At 46.2% G+C, this 22,451-nt stretch overlaps 1 long non-coding RNA gene across 1 annotated transcript in view; it reads left to right on the top strand.

Moving 5' to 3' along the window:
* Positions 1-19,000: 19,000 nt before the first annotated feature.
* The window catches only part of LOC138680993 (uncharacterized), a 41,846-nt gene continuing 38,395 nt past the window's right edge, over positions 19,001-22,451 (top strand). The window contains exon 1 of the long non-coding RNA XR_011321868.1: positions 19,001-19,130. This is a non-coding gene — a long non-coding RNA (uncharacterized lncRNA). The remainder of the gene's footprint in view (positions 19,131-22,451) is intronic.

The raw sequence follows: 22,451 nt of genomic DNA, 5'->3' as shown, positions 1-22,451 counted from the left end.
CTCTGTTTCCTTTTTGGCAGCTTTAATTAGTTTTTTAGATAAAGTATTTTTCTCCCTATAGTTTTTTAGAGCTTCAATGGTGCCATCCTGCTTTAGTAGTGCAAATGCTTTCTTTTTACTGTTAATTGCCTGTCTTACTTCTTTGTTTAGCCACATTGGGTTTTTCCTATTTCTAGTCCTTTTATTCCCACAAGGTATAAACCGCTTACACTGCCTATTTAGGATGTTCTTAAACATTTCCCATTTATTATCTGTATTCTCATTTCTGAGGATATTGTCCCAGTCTACCAGATTAAGGGCATCTCTAAGCTGGTCAAACTTTGCCTTCCTAAAGTTCAATGTTTTTGTGACTCCCTGACAAGTCCCCCTAGTGAAAGACAGGTGAAACTGCACAATATTGTGGTCGCTATTTCCTAGATGCCCGACCACCTGCAGATTTGTTATTCTGTCAGGTCTATTAGATAGTATTAGGTCTAAAAGTGCTGCTCCTCTGGTTGGATTCTGCACCAATTGTGAAAGATAATTTTTCTTGGTTATTAGCAGAAACCTGTTGCCTTTATGGGTTTCACAGGTTTCTGTTTCCCAGTTAATATCCGGGTAGTTAAAGTCCCCCATAACCAGGACCTCATTATGGGTTGCAGCTTCATCTATCTGCTTTAGAAGTAGACTTTCCATGGTTTCTGTTATATTTGGGGGTTTGTAACAGACCCCAATGAGAATTTTGTTACCATTTTTCCCTCCATGAATTTCAACCCATATGGACTCGACATCCTCATTCCCTTCGCTAATATCCTCCCTTAAAGTGGACTTTAGACAAGACTTTACATAGAGACAAACCCCTCCTCCTCTCCGATTTTTACGATCCTTTCTAAACAGACTGTAACCCTGTAAGTTAACTGCCCAGTCATAGCTTTCATCTAACCATGTCTCGGTTATTCCCACTATGTCAAAGTTACCTGTAGATATTTCTGCTTCTAGTTCTTCCATCTTGTTTGTCAGGCTTCTGGCATTTGCGAGCATGCAGTTTAGAGGATTTTGTTTTGTTCCAATCTCCTCACTGTGGATTGTTTTAGAAATGTTCTTACCTCCCTTCTGAGTTTGTTTTCCTGGATCTTCTTTGTTCAAGTCTAATGTTTTTCTTCCCGTCCCCTCTTCTTCTAGTTTAACGCCCTCCTGATGAGTGTAGCGAGTCTTCTGGCGAATGTGTGTTTCCCAGGTTTGTTGAGGTGTAGTCCGTCTCTGGCGAGGAGTCCATCGTACAAGTAATTCACACCGTGGTCCAGGAATCCGAATCCTTGTTGTCTGCACCATCGTCTTAGCCAGTTGTTTGCATCAAGGATCCTGTTCCATCTCCTGGTGCCATGCCCGTCTACTGGAAGGATAGAAGAAAAAACTACCTGTGCATCCAGTTCCTTTACTTTCTTCCCCAACTCTTCAAAGTCCTTGCAGATTGTCGGTAGGTCCTTCCTTGCCGTGTCATTGGTGCCAACATGTATCAGAAGAAATGGGTGGACGTCCTTGGAGCTGAAGAGCTTTGGTATCCTATCGGTCACATCCTTGATCATCGCACCTGGAAGGCAGCATACTTCTCTTGCAGTTATGTCCGGTCTGCAGATGGCTGCTTCTGTGCCTCTCAGTAGTGAGTCTCCCACCACCACCACTCTTCGTTGCTTCTTGGCTGTACTTTTTGCTGTCACTTGTTGCTGTGTGCCCTTTTCTTTTTTGCTTGCTGGTATTGCTTCATCCTTAGGTGTGCCATCTTCATCCTCTACAAAGATTTGATATCGGTTCTTCAGTTGTGTGGTTGGTGATTTCTCCATGGTCTTCTTGCTTCTTTTGGTCACATGCTTCCACTCATCTGCTTTTGGAGGTTCTCTGACACTTTTTGCACCTTCTGTGACCAGTAGAGATGCTTCTGTTCTGTCTAGAAAGTCTTCATTCTCTTTGATGAGTTTCAAAGTTGCTATTCTTTCTTCCAGACCCCGCACCTTTTCTTCTAAAAGGGCCACTAGTCTACACTTCTGACAGGTGAAATTGGATTCTTCTTCTGGTCGATCTGTGAACATGTAGCACATGCTGCAGCTCACCATGTAGGTTGTCACATCTGCCATGTTGCTCCTAGATCCTGCTGACTTGCCCCATCTGTCTCCATTCTGCCCCATCTGTTTCCAATCCTGCCCCATCTGTGTCCAGCACTCTGCCCCATCTGTTTCCAATCCTGCCCCATCTGTGTCCAGCACTCTGCCCCATCTGTGTTCAGCACTCTGCCCCATCTGTGTCCAATCCTGCCCCATCTGTGTCCAGCGCTCTGCCCCATCTCTGTCCAGCGCTCTGCCCCATCTCTGTCCAGCGCTCTGCCCCATCTCTGTCCAGCGCTCTGCCCCATCTCTGTCCAGCGCTCTGCCCCATCTCTGTCCAGCGCTCTGCCCCATCTCTGTCCAGCGCTCTGCCCCATCTCTGTCCAGCGCTCTGCCCCATCTCTGTCCAGCGCTCTGCCCCATCTCTGTCCAGCGCTCTGCCCCATCTCTGTCCAGCGCTCTGCCCCATCTCTGTCCAGCGCTCTGCCCCATCTCTGTCCAGCGCTCTGCCCCATCTCTGTCCAGCCCTCTGCCCCATCTCTGTCCAGCACTCTGCCCCATCTCTGTCCAGCACTCTGCCCCATCTCTTCCCAGCACTCTGCCCAGCACTCTGCCCCATCTCTGCCCAGCACTCTGCCCCATCTCTTCCCAGCACTCTGCCCAGCACTCTGCCCCATCTCTGTCCAGCACTCTGCCCCATCTCTGTCCAGCACTCTGCCCCATCTCTGTCCAGCACTCTGCCCCATCTCTGTCCAGCACTCTGCCCCATCTCTGTCCAGCACTCTGCCCCATCTCTGTCCAGCGCTCTGCCCCATCTCTGTCCAGCACTCTGCCCCATCTCTGTCCAGCACTCTGCCCCATCTCTTCCCAGCACTCTGCCCAGCACTCTGCCCCATCTCTGCCCAGCACTCTGCCCCATCTCTTCCCAGCACTCTGCCCAGCACTCTGCCCCATCTCTGTGCAGCACTCTGCCCCATCTCTGTCCAGCACTCTGCCCCATCTCTGTCCAGCACTCTGCCCCATCTCTGTCCAGCACTCTGCCCCATCTCTGTCCAGCACTCTGCCCCATCTCTGTCCAGCACTCTGCTCCATCTCTGTCCAGCACTCTGCCCCATCTCTGTCCAGCACTCTGCCCCATCTCTTCCCAGCACTTTGCCCCATTTCTTCCCAGCACTCTGCCCCATCTCTTCCCTGCACTCTGCCCCATCTCTGTCTAGCACTCTGCCCCATCTCTGTCCAGCACTCTGCCCCATCTCTGTCCAGCACTCTGCCCAGCACTCTGCCCCATCTCTTCCCAGCACTCTGCCCCATCTCTGTCCAGCGTTTTGCCCCTGTGTCCAGCACTCTGCCCCATCTCTGTCCAGCACTCTGCCCAGCACTCTGCCCCATCTCTTCCCAGCACTCTGCCCCATCTCTTCCCAGCACTCTGCCCCATCTCTGTCCAGCGTTTTGCCCCTGTGTCCAGCACTCTGCCCCATCTCTGTCCAGCACTCTGCCCCATCTCTGTCCAGCACTCTGCCCCATCTCTGTCCAGCACTCTGCCCCATCTCTGTCCAGCACTCTGCCCCATCTCTTCCCAGCACTCTGCCCCATCTCTTCCCAGCACTCTGCCCCATCTCTGTCCAGCGTTCTTCCTTGGGCCCCCGGATCGCCGCTCTAAAAAAAAAAAAAAGAAGTTCTTCTTACCTGCCGCGCTCCTGCGGCGGGCGAAGTCTCCACGCAGCTGCAGCGTGCATGCACTCGCCGGCGACTGACAATGATGTCAGACGCCGGCGACATGCACGCACGCTGCGGCTGACGTCAGCGCCTGCCAGCCTCAGATTGGCTGGCGGCGCCGCTGCTGTTAACTATTGACGTGCGGGCCCGCGCCCGCACGTCAATAGCTTTAAACAGCTGCAGCATCGGCGCTAAGGGCCCGGTTAGCCTGCGGCTGCCGGTAGGGGCCCGGTGAGCAGATAAGAGGGGGCCCGATGCGGGCCCCCTCTGCTCACCGGGCCCCATACGCCAGTCACGGCCGTCATGCCCTGATGGCGGCCCTGACCGCAGTCCATGGCACCAGATCACAGGTACAGGCAGGGTCCAGCCGGCTTGGAAGCGAATCCAGAGTTCCCCTTTACCAGGTGGAATTAAAAGCCTTCATCTAGTGCAGTGGTGTTGTAGTCCCTTACTGCCTATGGCTTCAGATAAGGTCCTCACAGTTCTTCTCTGTCCCCCATATAAGATAGGACATAAACCCGTATGACAGGTGACTCTAGCCTTTTTACAGGGTCTCTATCATGACCCGGGCTCTATGCGTCACTATGCCTCCTGGGTATTGAGGCGGACAGGTAACTTGCAGTTCAGCTGTCCTGCCGGTCTCTGCTGTAAGCCATAGAGTTCCTTACAACCTCGGTGTTCCGGCTACCGGTTATCTGCGCTTCAGAGGGAGGCAGCTTGTTCGCAGCTGGTCTCCCCTGATATAATTCTCTTGTGATTCACTCTCCTTCACGCTCACTGAATCATGTTCTTTCCTTTTCTGTATCTCTCGTTCTCCAGGGGCTGTAGTACCTCGGACTACAGGACCCCTTCAGACCTTCTGACACTCTATGTCAGTCTGCTCTCTCCTCTGTCTCTCTGACAAGCTCCACTCTTTCCCTCCAAACCACAATATATATAGGGGAGTCAACTAGGAATAGGACGAAAAGCTCCCCATTGTGGCCTGGAGTGTGAACATGTTGTGTGCATTGTGATTACCTGATGAAGAGATATCCTTCATCGCTTCCAAGCGTAACATCACTCTCCCCGTGAGGAAAGCAATGTCACTGTGACGACCAGGACCATGGTCACTTGCACTCGACACTTTATAGTACACCTTGCTTTCTAACCATTGAAATGTGCATGGTATGATTATTTGACACAATCTAATATAAATTAATCTACCATTTTTTATATATATATACATATTTTATATTTCATATCCTTGCATTTTTCCAACATACCCTGTTGCAATATGATGGTTATATCACTATAGTGGATTATTATTGGTACTCTTACATCTGATATTTGTCTTTTTTATATTTATTCGAACCTCACTTTGGATGGCACTGTATATTCTATCTGCGGTTTATTGTACCTCATTTCAGCCTGTTCTTTGTGCACTTTTATTCTAGATGCACATGTACACTCCGTGTTTATAATTTTTTTTAAGCTTGCTTGTGGACTTGGTACTTCAATAAAGGCTTTTTTTCATGTTTGTATTTTGGGTGTGTGCACCGTTTATTGCGCTACTATCTCTTCTCACATTGCATGTCTTTCAGCACATTTGGTTGCACCACCATTTAATTATAGAAGGTATTATTAGTGGTGCCCGCCTGCCTTTAAGGCCGGGGACACACACAACGTATAAAAAAACGGACCGTTTTTGACGGACGAGAATCGCACAAATGTTACCAAAACATTGATCCGTGTGCAGTGCGAGGATGCGATTTTCTCGCATCAAATGATCCGTGTGACATCCGTGTGACATCCATATGGCATCCGTACTGCGTGTTTTTATCGCAGGCTTGCAAAACCGACATACGGCAATACAAGGGATCCATGTGACCAAAAAAAACCATATATACTGTCTATATATATATATATATATATATATATATATATATATGTCAGTAGACACATATATGTATATATATTAATATTTCATCCAGCGGGATATAGCAGTAAGCCGGTAATTCAATTGCCGGCTTTTGCTTTCTCCTTCCTAAACCCGACATGATATGAGACATGGTTACATACAGTAAACCATCTCATATCACCATTTTTTTTGCACATTCCACACTACTAATGTCAGTAGTGTGTCTATGCAAAATTTGGCCGTTCTAGCTCGTAAATTAAGGGGTTAAATGGCGGAAAAAATTGGCGTGGGCTCCCGCACAATTTTCTCCGCCAGAGTAGTAAAGCCAGTGACTGAGGGCAGATATTAATAGCCTGGAGAGGGTCCATGGTTATTGCCCCCCCCCCTCCCCCTGGCTAAAAACATCTGCCCCCAGCCACCCAGAACAGGCACATCTGGAAGATGCGCCTATTCTGGCACTTGGCCACTCTCTTCCCATTCCCTTGTAGCGGTGGGATATGGGGTAATGAAGGGTTAATGTCACCTTGCTATTGTAAGGTGACATTAAGCCAAATTAATAATGGAGAGGCGTCAATTATGACACCTATCCATTATTAATCCAATACTAGTGAAGGGTTAAAAAAAAAACACACACACATTATTAAAAATTATTTTAATGAAATAAAAACAAAGGTTGTTGTAATATTTTATTGAACGCCCAATCCAATCACTGAAGACCCTCGTTCTGTAACAAAAAAAACATAATAAACCAACAATATCCTTACCTTCCGAAGATCTGTAAAGTCCAACGATGTAAATCCATCTGAAGGGGTTAAAATATTTTGCAGCCACGAGCTTTGCTAATGCAACATTGCTCATGTCTGCAAAACCCCGGGGAATGAAGGTAAAGTAGGTCAATGACCTATATTTACCTGCATTTGCGGTGAGGCGCCCTCTGCTGGCTGTTCCTAGATCGTGGGAACTTTCCTAGAAAGCTCCCAGGCTCGAGTTCATATGAGGAGAACCAGCAGAGGGCGCCTCACCGCAAATGCAGGTAAATATAGGCACAGCGACGATGATGTCATAATGGTTGCCATGGCGACGATGATGTCATAAAGGTTGCATCGATCAATCAGAGACGGGCACAGCGACAATGATGTCATAAAGGACAAAGAAATCCCACGTGCATTATCTAGAATACCCGATGCATTATCTAGAATACCCGATGCGTTAGACCAATCAGCAACGGGCACAGCGACGATGATGTCATAAAGGACTGTAGCATGGCTAAAGGGTTTGTAGTCGATGGGAGGTATGTGCCACATAAGTGCCTGGTTGCTGTAATGTAGCCCGGAGTATTCCTTTCTTGCACATAATCTTGTATATGTGTTTCAGGACCTGTGGTAATGTCAGACCACATGGCTAATCATGTGATAGATTACTGGGTGTGGTTAGCTCTTTATAAGACTGGCTAATCCTTTACACAGGAGATATGTGTGGAGGTGAAACCCTCCTGAGTGTGTTACGGCTTCAGGACTGAGCCGGATGAACTGGACACTTGTTTTTCTTTACCTGAACCAAAGGCCCATTTTGTTTTCTGTTGTTTGCAACATGGTTTATGAAGCAATAAACCCAGTGAACTTTAAAGGAACACGTCTCCTGAGTGTCAGCCGTCGCAGCTGAGTGAGTGAAATCCTTACAGGACGTAGAAATCCCACGTTTCTGATTCAGCGACGGGCACAGTATCGACGTTGATGTCATAATGATTGCCATGGCGACGATGATGTCATAAAGGTTGCCTCGACCAATCAGCGACGGGCACAGTCTGCCGCGAATTCTGGAATCATCATTGTCCATATGCTACGGGACATGCATATTCTAGAATACCCGATGCGTTAGAATCGGGCCACAATCTAGTATATATATATATACACCTATTCTATGTGTACACATTTATTCTACCTATTCTATTCTAAGCTGTCAGTGTGATTTTACTGTACACCGCACTGAATTGCCGGCTTTTCTCTCTAACACCGCTGCGTATTCCTCGCAAGTCACACTGCTGGTCCGTGTGTGATCCGTATTTTTGGGGCTTCCATAGACTTTCATTGGCGATTCTCGGCCGAGAAACGCTGACAATCGCAACATGCTGCGATTTCACTCGGATCCTGAATACGGCCGAGAAAATATCGGATGATGGGAGCTGCCCCATTGATTAACATTGGGACGAGTGCTATGCGATTTTTTATCGCATTGCACTCGTCCGTATTACGGTCTAGTGTGACCCCGGCCTAATATTGCACATATTATTTTTCCCATCTCTTGGGATCTCTTACTCACTCAGGTTTTATTATTTATTATTTTTTTCGATGTACTTTCTTTATAGCAGCTTTATTAATCATGGCCCTTGATCTGAATGCCAGAGAGGCTGCTTGGACTAACCATGCTGGACAGGCGTTCTTTGATACCAATTTTGACAAATTAACGAGGGAGTTGACTGAGACACATACTGTAAGTCCATCACCAGAGTATGATGGAACATACGCAGTTTGGAGGAGCACTTGAAAGTTTCAGTTTTTCCACATGGTCTCCGTGTCCAAACATTCCCTGCCTGGGAGGTCACCATGACATTTAAAGCCACGTGGGGAACTGGTTTAGCACAATGCTCTAAAATCGTCATTAACCTGCTACAGCCCGATAATGAACTGCTTTCCTCGCTCACGTCTACCATCAAGGACTTGGAGACACAGCTTTTGAGTTTTGATTTGGTTATGCAGCTACAACCTTTTCAAGCTAAATTGAAAGATATCATTATGAAATATGAGAAAGAGGTAATTGGGAATATTACTCACTCATTTAGCGGCCTGAACTCAGCGCATGTAACTACAACCAAAATGTTTCTCTATGATGTGCAATATGTTAGCATTCGGGGCCCCATTTTAATCTTTTGCCTTGGGCCACAATTTGCTTAAAGCTGGCCCTGGGGTTAATAACACCTTCCATAAGAGCGACATCCAATAATCGCTCAAGTTTATTATTGAAAACCAAGGTAGGATGTGAAGGTAATTTATAATAGTTATCAGAATTATCAGGAAGAGTCCTGAGGAGAGAATTTGCATATTCCCAGTGCCTTCTGGGATAAGTGAAGAGTCTCCGCGAGCTCAAAGAACACTGGATTGTGGCCGTTGCAGCTGAAAGGAGGATATCGGTAAACTTTCTGGCATATTTTTCACCGCTTTGATATCTTTTTTTACAGTAAGAATATGGAAGAGGCCAGGAGCCATTTGGTGAGCTGCATTTCTTGCTACATGTTCTCAGACTTACCAGTGGAAAAGCCAAACTCTTTAGTCTGCTGTGTGATTCCTATAAGTGTGTCCTAGAAGTGTAAAGGTTAATTTAGAATTAAAACCAGAAGGATGTATACAGACTGTGCCCTGCTATCTGCAACCATCGCACTCTAACCACTATGTCTATTCTTCCTACAGGTATGTTCATCCACCCAGCTCTCCAACCTTGTCTGTCTATGAAGTGCACATAGTACATCACCCAGCTTTGCACATAGACTTCCCTCTACTCCTAGCATTCACATGGTATGCCTTTCAGCTAACCCCAGCCTACCCCAGTGTTATTTATGACCTTGTTTACTTTGGCTTGATTGTATGCATCTGGTCCACCGTTAATTCTCTGACCAAGATGAGCAGAGACCACTCCTCTCTGCTTCACACCTGAATGCACTTAGTTTTACATATATTGCATAGCTCAAGTCTGCACTGACTTTAGTCTGCAGTGTCATTCCTATAAGTGTGTCCTAGAAGTGTGAAGATTAATTTAGAATTAATACCAGAATTGAACCAGAAGGGAACTGAAGGTAACTGGCCAGTCACTGTAAACAATGTTTCTGTTTGTTTTCACTCATACCCCTATAATTCTTCACTTTCTGCAAACTCCCCTAATCCCTACTCCTAGTAAGGAACTGTTCATCTCTTCTTCAGTCCTCCCCATCCACCTCACTTCCTCCACAGAACTGTTCCTTAACATACTATCATCTATATCCAAGCACAGACAGCTCCCTCATGCCCTCTCCTGCTCCCACCTGCTAACACTTTCTCTGCTCCTTCTCACTGCTGGTGATATTTCTCCAAATCCTGGTCCTCCACACACCATCCCCACAGTCATTTCTACCTCCCATCCACGCTCTATCACAACCTTCCGTAACCTCGCTAACCTTATACCCATTCGCCCAGCCCCCACTTCCCCAGTCCCACTAACAGGAGCTCTGTGGAATGCTCGCTCTGTCTGCAACAAGCTTTCCTACATCCACGATCTTTTTCTTACTACCAAACTCTCCTTCCTCGCCATCACTGAAACCTGGCTCACCCCTTCTGATACAGCCTCTCCTGCTGCACTCTCTTACGGTGGCCTCCACCTTTCCCACACACCCCGCCCCAGCAGCAAACATCGTGGAGGAGTTGGTTTTCTCCTGTCAGATAACTGCTCCTTCACCTCAATCCCACTGCCACCCTCTGTTACCCTCCCTTCCTTTGAGGTGCACTCTGTGCGCATCTATGCCCCCACCAACCTCCAACTAGCTGTCATTTACCGCCCCCCAGGGCCAGCCACCACCTTCTTTGACCACTTCACCACCTGGCAACTTCATTTCCTTTCTGCGGACATCCCCACTATCATCATGGGCGACTTCAACATACCCATTGACACTTCCCTCTCAGCTGCCACTAAACTTTTATCTCTCACTTCCTCCTCCGGCCTCACTCAATGGTCTTCTGCAGCCACTCACAAAGATGGTCACACATTGGATCTCATCTTCACACGCCTCTGCTCCCTATCTAACCTCTCCAACTTACCTCTTCCTCTTTCTGACCACAATCTACTCACATTCTCTTCCCTCTCCACTCCTTGTCTACAATCCCCACTCCACAAACTTGCACACCCTCGCAGAAATCTTAAACACCTTGATCTACATTCACTCTCTGAATCCCTCCTCCCTCTCACAGACATAAGTTCCCTACAAAATGCGGATCACGCTGCCGCTCTATATAACACCACAATAGCTGCAGCTTTGGAATCTCTTGCCCCTCTTACACATACCAAAGCTCACAAAATCAACAGACAGCCCTGGCAGCCCTGGCACACAAGCCTGACCAAAGAACTGAGGCGAGCTTCCAGGGTTGCAGAGCGGAGATGGAAAAGATCCCACTCCAATGAGCACTTTAACACTTTCAAACAGTCCCTCACTACTTTCAAGACCACACTTGCCACAGCTAAACAAACCTACTTCTCATCTCTCATATCCTCCCTGTCTCACAACCCTAAACAGTTATTCAACACCTTCAACTCTCTCTTCCGTCCCCCAGCACCTCCTCCCTCCCCACTCATCTCAGCTGAAGACTTTGCCTCATTTTTCAAGCAGAAGATTGAGAAAATCAGAAACAGTTTTAGTCGACAACCCCCAGAGCCCTTCCTCCCAACTACCCAGCCCTCCACCTCAAAAACCAACTTCTCCACTCTACTCTCAAGATCGCCCTTCACCACCTGTGCACTTGACCCGCTCCCATCCCACTTCATCCCAAACCTCACCACAGTCTTCATCCCATCTCTAACCCATCTCTTCAACCTATCACTAAAAACTGGTGTTTTCCCCTCAAGATTTAAACATGCCTCAATCACACCTATCCTCAAAAAGCCCTCTCTTGACCCATCCTCTGTATCTAGCTATCGCCCTATATCACTTCTCCCATTTGCCTCAAAGCTACTGGAACAACACATCCATCTTGAACTGTCCTCTGTAAAGCTGCAGTAGCATCGTACGCAGTGAAGAAGCAGTGACCCACAAATTCAAACACAAAAGTCTCTTTTAATGTGTTTCTTCACAGCATTAAAGTCCAATTCACATAAATGCATATAACTTCAGTGGATATTATCAGTGACCAGTTTACACCAGTTCAAAGCAATATATATCACATGGCTTTAGATTTGCGGTCCCTAAACAGGCCAGACTTCCCTTGTCCAGTTTCCCTGGGCGACCGCACGCCATCTCACAGTCTCTATACGCCTCCATACACACAGCCTCATATGTTGCAGACACTGCACACGCCAGCCCTCCTCTGACTAGTTCTCGTGGGTGTCCTGCATCGCTGTATCACAGTCTCTTTACAGACTCTTTACTCACAGTTGTACACAGTTCAGGATATCCTCCGGATAACAGTCGGGCACCATATCCACCTGTTTGCAATCCTTACACATGCTAGTCCTCTTTCGGGTACAGGACATCCACCTCCGGGCACAGGACTGTCCACATCCGACTCCTACGGGCACAGGACATCCACCTCCGGGCACAGGACTGTCCACATCCGAGACCAGTACCATGGACGACTTGCATCTCTGTGTACGCTGTGGGTGCCAGGCTATTCAGCTGCCCTGGGTGCTGGCTCTGCTGGCCTCCATGCACTCTGCAGACCAGCACACACCAGACTGACACTGATGTGCACCTCGCACACCTGGCCTGACCTGGCCAGACACCTGACACCTGACACACCCATACCCCTTACTGCAGGGCTTTTAAACACACACAAACCTGTGGCCTTCAGCCACATGGAAAACCCAGACCGGAAATCCATGACTCTCATGCACACCTATGGACTTCATCCATCTGCATGCACATTCTGGGGAGAACAAACAGCGCCCCCTAGCTGTATCAAAGGCCACAGCCTCACACCTCCCATCTATCTTCCTGTTCCCTTTTCGACCGCTTACTATCAGGCTTCTGGTCACACCACTCCACTGAAACTGCCCTAACTAAGGTCACCAATGACCTATTAACCGCCAAGAGCAAGCGACACTACTCTATTCTCCTCCTCCTGGACCTGTCCTCTGCCTTTGACACAGTGGACCATTCCCTGCAGACTTGGCCCTATCCTGGATCTCGTCATACCTAACAGACCGGACATTCAGCGTCTCCCACTCACACACCACCTCCTCACCTTGCCCCCTATCTGTCGGAGTCCCACAAGGTTCAGTCCTTGGGCCCCTGCTCTTCTCCATTTACACCTTTGGCCTGGGACAGCTCATAGAATCTCATGGCTTTCAGTATCATCTCTATGCTGACGACACACAGATCTACATCTCTGGACCAGATATCACCTCCCTACTAACCAGAATCCCTCAATGTCTGTCCACTATTTCATCCTTCTTCTCTGCTAGATTTCTAAAACTTAACATGGACAAAACAGAATTCATCATCTTTCCCCATCTCACATGACCCCCCAACGAACCTATCCATTACAGTAAATGGCTGCCCACTCGCCCCAGTCCCACAAGCTCGCTGACTCGGTAATCCTTGATGCTGATTTCTCCTTCAAACCACATATCCAAGCCCTTTCTACTTCCTGCCGCCTTCAACTCAAAAATATTTCTTACCTGCATGCTTCCCTGAGATCCTCGGAGCAACGCGATGTTATCTCGTTGCTCTGAGGGTCACTTACCTCCTCCCTGCAGCAGGGGCTGCATCCAGGTCCTGCAGGGAGGTGGCTTCACAGGGCCTGCTCAGAGCAAGCGCTGGTAAGCCTGCAGCCCTGCATGTCAGATCGCTGATCTGACACAGTGCTGTGCAAAGTGTCAGATCAGCGATCTGTCACTTTACTGTGATGTCCCCCCCTGGGGCAAAGTAAAAAAGTAAAAAAATAAAAATAAATTTACTTGTGTAAAAAAAAAAAAAAAATCCTAAATAAATAATATTAAAAAAATATTGTTCCAATAAATACATTCCTTTATCTAAATTAAAAAAAGAAACAATAAAAGTACACATATTTAGTATCACTGCATCCGTAACGACCCATCCTATAAAACTGTCCTACTAGTTAACCCCTTCAGTGAACACCGTAAAAAAAAACAAAAAAAACCCAACGCTTTATTATCGCCGAACAACGCTTTATTACAGCTGAACAAAAAGTGGAATAACACGCTATCAAAAAGACGGATATAAATAACCATGCTACCGCTGAAAACATCATCTTGTCCCGCAAAAAAGAGCTGCCATACAGCATCATCACCGAAAAAATTAAAAAGTTATAGTCCTCAGAATAAAGCAATGCAAAAATAATTATTTTTTCTATAAAATAGTTTTTAATCGTATAAAAGCACTAAAACATAAAAAAATGATATAAATGAGGTATCGCTGTAATCGTACTGACCCGAAGAATAAAACTGCTTTATCAATTTTACCAAATGTGGAACAGTATAAACGTGCTGTGGGGGATGGTGAGCATATATCCAGATGCATCACCCCTGGCTTACAGCTAGCAGGACACCGGACAAAAAACACTGCTGGAATCCTGTCTCACTAAGGCTACGTTCACACTAGTGTTGTGCGCCGCTGCATCGGCGACGCAACGCACAACGCACGCAAAATCGCAGCAAAACGCACGCAAAAACGAAATTTGGACGCAAGAAAAATGCAACTTGTTGCGTTTTCTTGGTCCGACGCTAGCAGCAAAAAAGACGCATGCGTTGCACAACGCAACAAAAAAAACCGCATGCGTCCCCCATGTTAAATATAGGGGCGCATGACGCATGCGTCGCCGCTGCATCGCCCGACGCAAACGAGCATAACGCTCGTGTGAACGTTACCTAAGTTATTCTAGCCCAAAACCCAGGCACTCCCCCTGTGGTGACATCACTAGAGGCTGACACCTCCCCTTTACATAGGAAATGAAAGCTATTTTTTATGCATAACTTGTGGTGTAAACCTCGCATAAGTATGACACCATGCTCATGATGCTCCCCATATCAGGGGCATTCTTTTAAGTGTAAATACAGAGCAATTATGCAAACCGCTTACTGAGAAATCTGCACTTTGCACTCGTTGTGTTTAGCTGCTAGTGCTTTCAGTGGATGATAGGTCTACCGATAGACATCCGGAATATATCATTCTTATCTGTCTAGCCCAAATTGGTGCCGTGATATATAACTTTAATAGAACAAAGAAGATCAGTGCTGCTACACCAGTTCTAGCTGGTACTAGATGGGAAGAGGGATGAGTAATGTAGGGAGATTGGCTTGCAGCTAGAAGCCATAAACATTCTTGAGGTGGGAGGGGAAATGCAGGGTTTTGGATGCACACACACACACAGGCAGCGGGCATAGTGAGAAGAGGGGGGGACGGAATAGCCCACAGCGTGCATCTTGTAAAGCTAGGTAGATACTCAAGCATGGCATATTCACATTATCGTAACAGCCCCATCATTCCAATCCTGGTATGCATGGCCCCCTCATCCCCATCCTTGTATGTGTAACAAGGTGGCACACGGTGGAAGTCATGGGTAAGTCTACTAAGGCACAGGAAGTGAGCACCTCGACCCCTTGCACATAGAAAGACAGATACTAGCAGCGCAGTCAGTTACCTCTATCACAGGGTTGCTCTCCAGGGTGGAAACGCATCATCAGATGCACCACAGGCCACGATTCTGTCCAACGTTAGAAACTTTTAATGAACATGGGGTAACATGAGGAAAAAATATAAGAATGCTTCCTGCTCTATTCCTGCATCTTCATCAAGATATACAGCATCAATGGCTCATGCCCAGATTGTGGGAGCCAACAGTCCATCTGTGGCAGAACCAGCATCCGCCTGCACTGCACAACAGTCCATTACAGCTCCATGCGCTGGATCCAGACACCCTCCGTTACAGCGGAGGGGAGCATCTTGCCCTGGGCAAGCCTGCCCGGGCACTGCTCCAGAGGCAAGAAATCACTTCCTTCTAAGCCGGCTAGCCCAGCTCCCCCTTCTTAACTCCTTCTGTCCCTGAGATAATTATGTACAAGGCATATACAAAACATTTTACAGTACATATTAATGTATGACAGGACAACACTAATACAGAGCAGAACAGTGTGAAACATAAGGGAACAATTGAGGTACCGTAGGGGCTCAGTGTGAAGGAGAGAGGAGGCAGTCGAGAGTCCCCACCACCTCCTTACAAATGTCTCTATCCTGGTATGCATGCCCACCTCATTCCCATCCTGGTATGCACGGCACCCATCAGAAAAAAAAAAAAAAAAATCCTCCTTACCTTCCCTGCGCTCCCTCACAGCGTTCTGTTCCGATGCCAGCAGCTGATTTATGCTTGTAAGCTTTACAAGCAGAGGACATCTGCCGGAATACTCACTGCTCTTTATTATAGGGCACAGTAACCTGAGCCGCTGCAGTGGCCGGGCGATCAGGTGTGCCCACCTATGGGAGTGGAGAGCAGTGAATATTCGTTCCCTTAAGTAGTGGGCACACGTGATCGCACGGCCGCTGCAGGAAGCCGGAGGCTGTGACTACTGTGTCCGCTATTAAAGAGAAATGAATATTCATTGCGAACGCGGTGAATATTCATTTCTCTTTAGCAGCGGGCACAGGTGCTAGCGCAGTAGCCCGCTCCTGCTTCCTGTTACCCGCTGCTTCACCGCTGCCGCTCCCTCTCTGTCTTGTAGGAACCTGACTTGAGTATAAGCCGAGGGGAGCTTTTTCAGCATAAAAAATATGATGGAAAAACTCGGCTCAAGTGTTATGGAAATTTGGTTTGGATAAATCTATCCCTGTTTGTGTCGTTCCCAATTAGACTGAGTATTTTGAGCGCTCAAGAATGAAACTGCACAATATTGTGACAATAACATTCCACCAATAGTGATGATTTATTGTACATACATGGATTTATAATTGCATATAGAAAGGAGGTGGTTAGGGGTGGTTAGTTAATTACCATATTGTCTAGCTCCTCTGTTATTATTTATCTAAATATATATATATGGAATATTGTGATTAATGTACATATGAATGCTGATTAAGCAACTAAAATGTAGCTGTCACATTTATCCTGCTATTCAGCAGGATTCTTAGACATTAGTTCAAGACATCTGGCCTAAGTTCCGGTTCTTGGGTGTCTGGAAAGTACCAAGGAACCATCTGGCCTAGCTCGTGTGGTCAAGTTGAGCAATTGATTATAAACTAGCGAGTATTTAGATATATCTGCATTTATATGAGTATATATGATTGTAAAGGAGTATGCATGCAAGTGAGATCTACATGATATATATATATATGTATATACAGTGGGGCAAAAAAGTATTTAGTCAGTCAGCAATAGTGCAAGTTCCACCACTTAAAAAGATGAGAGGCGTCTGTAATTTACATCATAGGTAGACCTCAACTATGGGAGACAAACTGAGAAAAAAAAATCCACAAAATCACATTGTCTGTTTTTTTAACATTTTATTTGCATATTATGGTGGAAAATAAGTATTTGGTCAGAAACAAACAATCAAGATTTCTGGCTCTCACAGACCTGTAACTTCTTCTTTAAGAGTCTCCTCTTTCCTCCACTCATTACCTGTAGTAGTGGCACCTGTTTAAACTTGTTATCAGTATAAAAAGACACCTGTGCACACCCTCAAACAGTCTGACTCCAAACTCCACTATGGTGAAGACCAAAGAGCTGTCAAAGGACACCAGAAACAAAATTGTAGCCCTGCACCAGGCTGGGAAGACTGAATCTGCAATAGCCAACCAGCTTGGAGTGAAGAAATCAACAGTGGGAGCAATAATTAGAAAATGGAAGACATACAAGACCACTGATAATCTCCCTCGATCTAGGGCTCCACGCAAAATCCCACCCCGTGGGGTCAGAATGATCACAAGAACGGTGAGCAAAAATCCCAGAACCACGCGGGGGGACCTAGTGAATGAACTGCAGAGAGCTGGGACCAATGTAACAAGGCCTACCATAAGTAACACACTACGCCACCATGGACTCAGATCCTGCAGTGCCAGACGTGTCCCACTGCTTAAGCCAGTACATGTCCGGGCCCGTCTGAAGTTTGCTAGAGAGCATTTGGATGATCCAGAGGAGTTTTGGGAGAATGTCCTATGGTCTGATGAAACCAAACTGGAACTGTTTGGTAGAAACACAACTTGTCGTGTTTGGAGGAAAAAGAATACCGAGTTGCATCCATCAAACACCATACCTACTGTAAAGCATGGTGGTGGAAACATCATGCTTTGGGGCTGTTTCTCTGCAAAGGGGCCAGGACGACTGATCCGGGTACATGAAAGAATGAATGGGGCCATGTATCGTGAGATTTTGAGTGCAAACCTTCTTCCATCAGCAAGGGCATTGAAGATGAAACGTGGCTGGGTCTTTCAACATGACAATGATCCAAAGCACACCGCCAGGGCAACGAAGGAGTGGCTTCGTAAGAAGCATTTCAAGGTCCTGGAGTGGCCTAGCCAGTCTCCAGATCTCAACCCTATAGAAAACCTTTGGAGGGAGTTGAAAGTCCGTGTTGCCAAGCGAAAAGCCAAAAACATCACTGCTCTAGAGGAGATCTGCATGGAGGAATGGGCCAACATACCAACAACAGTGTGTGACAACCTTGTGAAGACTTACAGAAAACGTTTGACCTCTGTCATTGCCAACAAAGGATATATTACAAAGTATTGAGATGAAATTTTGTTTCTGACCAAATACTTATTTTCCACCATAATATGCAAATAAAATGTTAAAAAAACAGACAATGTGATTTTGTGGATTTTTTTTTCTCAGTTTGTCTCCCATAGTTGAGGTCTACTTATGATGTAAATTACAGACGCCTCTCATCTTTTTAAGTGGTGGAACTTGCACTATTGCTGACTGACTAAATACTTTTTTGCCCCACTGTATATTTCCATCACACAAGTATATACGGTATTACTGTCTAGGGCCCTGGTTATAGCACTATATGGCTTGTGTAGAGGTGGGGGAATGTGAGGAGGGGGCTGTGTTATATTTTGCAGGACTGAGTTATGGATGGAAGAAGAGGTAATGGCGCTGGGCTGAATAAAAAAGCAAAAGGATAATGAATGACAACAATCAGTAAAAACGTAACTTCTGAGAACCTCTACAGTACACGTATACGGTCTGCAGAGCACTGGTGTAGAACTGGTATTAATAATATATGGTCATTGTATGGTCTAGTACAGAGGTTTTGGTTAATGCTCAGTATGGCGGTATTATCACCACTGTATATCTGGTGATAGTTATCTGTTATATTGCAAAGTTATTAAATCTTACATAAAGTTATATAGATAGTTGCCTTGATTTACAGTAAGCAGGGTGCTATCTGTAATAGAGACCTTGATCTGGGGAAGGAGGCAGGTACGGTATGATCCTGTGTGTTTTCCATTGCCAGGGATGAATTTAGGTCCCGGTCCGTCCCTGGTCCTGTACATGGATCTGGCAGGAGGACGCTGCTTCCCTCTTGTGTTCGGCTTCACTTCACTCTTTGGCGTCCTCAACTTTCACTCTACAGACACTGTTCTGTTCTCTGCTCCCCACACTCACAGCTCAGGATGTTCTCCTGCTCTCCTGTTCTGCTCCTGGGACTTATCATCTTCACTTCGGGATGTCATGGAGCAGCCATTGTAGGTAGGTGTCCTGAGCCCGGAGGTCACAGAGTGGGCACTGTCCTGAGGGGCTGGTTGGGATGAGTCTAGACTCTAGAATCTTAAGAGAAAAAGCTCCAGGATCAGGAGAAGAAAGGGTCCAGGTTCAAGATTTAATCTAGCAATCAGGTGAGGATCCTGGATCAGAAGAGGAGAAACTCAAGGGTGTGAGGGTCTAAGATAGGAGCGGAGAGGGTCCAGCAAGATCAGGAATGTAGAAGCTTCACAATCTGGAGAGGGTCTGAGATCAGGAGGGGATGGATTCAGGATCAGGAGAAGAAAGGGTCCAGGTTCAAGATTTAATCTAGCATCAGGTGAGGATCCTGGATCAGAAGAGGAGAAACTCAATGGTGTGAGGGTCTAAGATAGGAGCGGAGAGGGTCCAGCAAGATCAGGAAAGTAGAAGCTTCACAATCTGGAGAGGGTCTGAGATCAGGAGGGGATGGATTCAGGATCAGGAGAGGTTAATAATCAGGGAGGAGAGGTTTCAGATGATATGAGAGTCTAGAATCAGCAAATGTGAAGGTCACGGATCAGGAGATGTGAGCTCAGGGTTATTGGTAGAGATCAGAACACCTAAGGGTATATGCACAGTGTGCAGATTTGACTGTGGGATTTTCTGTGATTCTGCATTTTTTGGCAGAAAACGCAGGTCAGAATCTCCGCATTTTTTTGGTATGTGCACACGTTGCAGATTTTTGTGTGGATTTCTTCCTTTTTGTTACTCCTGCGGATTTCTATTATGGAATGGGTGCAGAAATGCAGAAGATCTGCAAAAAGATTTGACATTGTCCTTTTTTTGAATCTGCTGCATTTTCTGTGTGGATTTTTCCGCACCATTAGCACAACATTTTTTTTTTTTTGCCATTGATTTACATTGTACTGTAAATCACACTGTGGAACTGCAGGAAATCTGCAACGTGTGCACATACCCTCAGTAATGTGAATAAGGGTCTATTAATCAGACAACCAAAAATGAAAAAAAAAAAATTGAAAAACGCTTTTATTTGAATTAGTTAAAATTACCAAAGGTAATCCTAATATATTAAGAACAAAAAAGGTCACAAAAATGTCCATCGTCAGGTGGGTGTGGTCCATACAGCTACTCCGATACAGGACATCAGCTAAGGGACTAGGGAGGAACCCCTTAGTGACCTTTCCTGGCGCCCGAGAATGACACCCTAAAAGTTTGATATGGCACGACCACTTAGAGTAGTCTGTCCCTACTTGACCCTCGTCAGACCTCACTAAAAGCCACCACCATCACCTGCATAAAGTGCTGAACTTGCTACATATATTTGTCCATCTAGTGCCCCACATATATGGGTCCATCTGATACCCCCATATATGTTTCCATCTGGTGCCCCCCATATATGTGTCCATCTGGTGCCCCCTGTATGTTGGTCTGTGGGTAAACAGGAGGTCTGCTAGCCGAAACCACATAGACCAGGGATTGTCCCACCGAACACCTGCTCTCCCATTAATGTGGGCATAGTGCTACTCAGACAACACAGGGTGAGGGTAAAACAGTGTGGCAATACTTTATCGAACCACAAAACAGGCAAATAACATGTAGAAGAGTACGAGCAAAATACCCCAAGATGGTGCACAATAGAGTCTCACCCTTCCACTGATCAGCCGGGATAATGGCAGATGTTACGCCAGAGTTCCCAGGGTCGGCTACCCCACCTGTGGTACATGTCATGGTTGTGGACAGGGTTCCTTCCCTGTCCTCTCAGGGTTAATCTGTATAGCCTCCTTTTGGTTTGGGGAGGGCTATATTTACCCGCCTTCATCTGGGGATCCTTGTCAGTGATACATCTGTCTTGGTTGTGTGTCTGACCCCCTGGTGTGCTACAATATTGTAGCTGGCGCACTACTATGTAAATCAATCAATATCAAAATAGCGGGGGTGCAAGAAAAGTGGCTGATAACACCATAAAAAAGAGAGAAAAAGAAGCCACCCAAAAAAATCCGCACACCATCTATATAATATATCCAAAAGGAACAACTTTATTAGTAACAAACACATTTAAAACCAGTTAAAACCAATACAAAAAACCAGCTCCCCCATAAGGTCTGTTCAAAAGCAATCACTGCATAAATGGCATAAGTAATACACAAGGTGATGCTCCCCTGAACCATATAACATAACACTGCTGAAATAACCAACATGCACATATATTTTCAGTATGAATATATATACCTACACATGTAGAAAACACCTACTGATGTAAACCTATGGGTCATGAATGTAACAGGGCATAGATCCTACTGCCCCCAGTAATGCATGCTAACCATGGAAAGTATATATACAAAAGAAGAGAGGACCCCACACAAGAGGATCCTCCAGCAGCATATACGCAGCAAACCAATACTACCTAAAATAGGAGGGGTAGCACAGCACCAGACGTGCAGAACAAGACCAGATGGTGGGAGATCCCAACGCGTATCGCGGTGACAAAGGACCGCTTCGTCAGGGGAAGTAGCTTACCGCAAAAGGTGCCATCCTTTTATATCCAGCAGTACAGCCATAAGTGGACGCTGCTGTGTGTACTGATGAAGACCGGAAGCAAAAGGCCGGAAATAGGAGGTGGAGGTCAGGTGGACACAACAATTACTAGCGCCTGCGCAAAAGAGGAAGGACGCTAGAAGTGGGCAGACGTCTCTGCCCATATAGTTCCAATGCGCACGCGCCGATGACACTGCCGGCGGTCCGCATAGAAACAAGGGAGGGGAGGAGCCTAATTGAGAAGGAAACCTCCCCAAGAGAACAGTGACAGATATAGCGATCCCGATGGGCACGAATGCATACCAAGGGCGGAAAAGAGGAAAAGGGGGGAAGGGAGAGAGAGGGGAGGAAGGAAGGGGAACAAAAATATATTTAAATATTCCCAGGAACAGTTAAAGCTGATATAGAATAATACGGATAGTACAGCCCAACTGATTGGGGGAGTGATCCTAAAAGCAAAAATATCCATATGATTAAATATAACAAATATTCCAAATTAATAATAGATATACATATTAATATAGATACTGAACCTTAAGTATATAACGACGCAACAAAATAATCACCAGGCAAAGTCTAACGTCCCCAATAAGCCCCCCCCCTTTCCGCATCATAATCAATGCCCACAGGGATCCCCACAAGTCCATGTCTTAGCATAAAGTCCAAGTACACCGAATAAAGGAACTGCATAAGCCATCCATTATGTCCCACGATGAAGATGAATCCTCATATCTTCGTCATATATAGCCGAGATCTTGTCCAAAATGCCATTTGTCATGATGAACCGCACAA

Source organism: Ranitomeya imitator, chromosome 5 (genome assembly GCF_032444005.1).
Source record: "Ranitomeya imitator isolate aRanImi1 chromosome 5, aRanImi1.pri, whole genome shotgun sequence".
Classification (NCBI taxonomy): domain Eukaryota; kingdom Metazoa; phylum Chordata; class Amphibia; order Anura; family Dendrobatidae; genus Ranitomeya; species Ranitomeya imitator.
The sequence above is the reverse complement of the archived record's forward strand: the minus strand, read 5'-3'. Positions and strand labels throughout refer to the sequence as shown.